We start from the raw sequence: 3,213 nt of genomic DNA on the forward strand, positions 1-3,213 counted from the left end.
AGCATTGATAGTTACTAATTCAGATGAATGTTTGGATGTATTGGATATTGACGCAACTAAAGTAATTATCTCAGACCCATATCACAAACATATTGAGGTTGAACAAGTTTATATCTCAAAAAGGGTGTTAAAATCTGTGATGAAGGATTACACGATTCGAGAGAAGTTTCAATCACGATCTGTTAGATCAAGTAAAACCTGGTAAGTTTGTCATGTATGTAAAATCTGTTTTTTTTTCTTGTTAAATTTTATTATAGTATATGTATTTAAAAAATACATATAGATTATTTTTTTTGTACATGTTGTAAATTACATTACATCATTTTTTTGCAGTTACACATTAATATGCAAATCATGTAATTGTGATTTTTTATTCCGTGCATTTGATATCAACAAATCAGGAATGTTTTGTGTTAAAGAATTCTGACCCGAACACACATGTCCGATAAAGGATAAGATTTATCCTAAGTTTCATGCTACTAGTGAGTTGATTGGAGGTATGGTGAAACAAAAGTTTAAAAACCCCAAAAGAAAGTACAGTGCGACTTAAATCAAAAGTGACATGAAGGAAGACCTTGGTATAGATTTGACGTATATTATGTGTTGGCGAGCTAAGGAACAAGCACTTGAACATTTGAGAGGGAAACCTTCGACATCATACGGAAAACTACCTGCATACATTCATGTTTTAAAAACTACTTATCCAGGTTCACATATACGAATGAAAAAACATGAAGATAATGAGTTTTTGTATATTTTTGTCACACTAACTACATTCATACAAGGGTTCGATCACTGTAGACCTGTGATAGTTGTTGATGCAAGTTATCTTAGAGGGTTGTACAGTGGCACATTTGTAGCTGCATGTACTATGGATAGAGCTGGTAAGCTATTCTCGAAATGTATTTGACTCTATGAATAGATGTATATGTTTATAATATATATATATATATATATATATGCAGCATATTTATATTTGTACTATCTATTTGTTATGTTTTAGATATATGAATTTATATTAAAGTTGTGAATTATGTAATATGAAATAAATTTCATTCACATAATCGGTAAGTTATATATTTTTATAGAGTACTTATTTAATTTTTTTATGGATGTTGATTGGGAGTAGGATATAGTTCCAGATATATTTATATATATTATATATTTTAGTTATGTTTATGTTTTAAATTCCAATTAAACTTGTTCCCATCTATATGTATTTGAAAAATACATATGATTTTTTTAATGTCTGTATATATCGTACTTTTAATGTATTTGTTCCATGTTCAGGCCATATATCTCCATTGGCATATGGAATAGTAGATTCTGAAAATGATGCATCCTGGGTATGGTTCTTTCAGAATCTAAAGGAAGCATACGGTGAAAGAGAACATAGATGTGTAGTTTTTGATCGTAACCCAAGCATTATAAAAGTTGTTGCTGCAGTGTACAATAATGTACCACATTACGCTTGTATGTGGCATCTATGGGGTAATGTGAAAAAAAAATTTAGGAAGTCACATGATGCATTGTCTGAAATCTTTTATACCTTGGCGAAATCATACTCAAAGTTTGAATTTCATAATTTAATGGAGAAAGTAGAGGTAGTTGATGTTAGGGTGAAGAATTACTTGGAGTTGGCGGGATACGATAAGTGGGCTAGGTCATATGCAACAGTTCATAGGGGATAGACCTTAACATCAAATATTGCAGAGTCAATTAATGTTGCACTGGTATCAGCTAGAGAACTTCCAATATATGATTTTTTAGAGGAAGTTAGATTGATGTTTGGTAGATGGAACTGTGAAAACAGACAGGAGGTATTGTACACACGCACGAATATTATTAGAAAATTTCAAGCAATTCTCCAACAGAATGAAGTAGAGTGTACACGTATGAAGGTATGATAAAATAGATATAATCATTTAATGTTATATCTTCTTGAATTTTTATATGTTGTATGAAACATATCTTAATATACAAATTATTAAAATTATAAAAAATCTATGTGTTGTAATGAAAAAATATGTATATATTCTTTAGACATATTAATATGCATTTGCTGCTTTGGAAAAAAATACATTTGCTAATCTGTAGCAAATTTTACTGTAATATTTTTTTTTCTATAATATTTTTTATGTATTAATATTTTCAGGTTATACCAGTGTCAGAGTACGTCTATTGTGTCCACGATAAGGAGAAACATTTTATAGTTTGTCTAAAGGAAAAAAAATGTTCTTGTCATGCATTCCAATTGGATGAGATACCATGTGTGCATCCTTGTGCTGTACTTGATAGCAAGAATCTTGAAAAAAGATCATATTGCTCTAATCTATACAAGCCAACAACTGTACTGAGAACGTAGTATATCCTCTACCACATAAAGATGACTGGGTGATACCTCAGGAAATTTTAGACGAAGTAGTTTTGCCCCCAAAATACAAGCGGCCCCTTGGAAGACCTGCAAAGAAGGAGCGGGGTAAATCAGGAAGAGATATGTTTGGAAAGAAAAGCAAAAATTATTGTAGTTCATGCGGACAAAAAGGTCACAATAGACGTTCATGTAGGAAATACAACAAATGATACATTTTATCATGTTTTTAGTGAAAATTCAGTTGCTTTATTATTCTATATTTTCTTTTTGAATTGTTTCATTTTGAATTTTGAACTTTTTATTGATATTGATAATTTGATAGTGTTCAGATGTTGCACTTTAATGAAGTTGAACTTGTTAATTTGTTATAATTCAAATGTTTAATTTTATATTATATATGTATATATATACATATATTTTTGCACTAAAAATATGTTTGAATATGGAATAATAGGAGCCATTATTATTTTGAAAAATAAATATATTTACATTAGACGTAAATGGAAATACAATCTGAAATGAACATTAGTATTAACCATAATATGTATCTTTCAAAAAATACAAATTGAAATTTGAATAATACATATGGCTAAATGTGTATTAAGTAGAAACGTGTATATGGAAATCAAATAAAAATACATATGTATTATAAACGATTATGTTCAGTTGAATGGTATATGTATTTTAAATATACATTTACTCACTGAAATTTTAAAATTTATGTTAATAAAATACATTTAACTGGAATGGCATATTTATGAGTACTACGTATTTTACAAATACATATATTTACTGTCATGGTGATATATATTTTAAAAATATATATCTTCACTGTAATG

The sequence above is a fragment of the Capsicum annuum genome, chromosome 9 (assembly GCF_002878395.1).
Source record: "Capsicum annuum cultivar UCD-10X-F1 chromosome 9, UCD10Xv1.1, whole genome shotgun sequence".
In the NCBI taxonomy this organism is placed as follows: domain Eukaryota; kingdom Viridiplantae; phylum Streptophyta; class Magnoliopsida; order Solanales; family Solanaceae; genus Capsicum; species Capsicum annuum.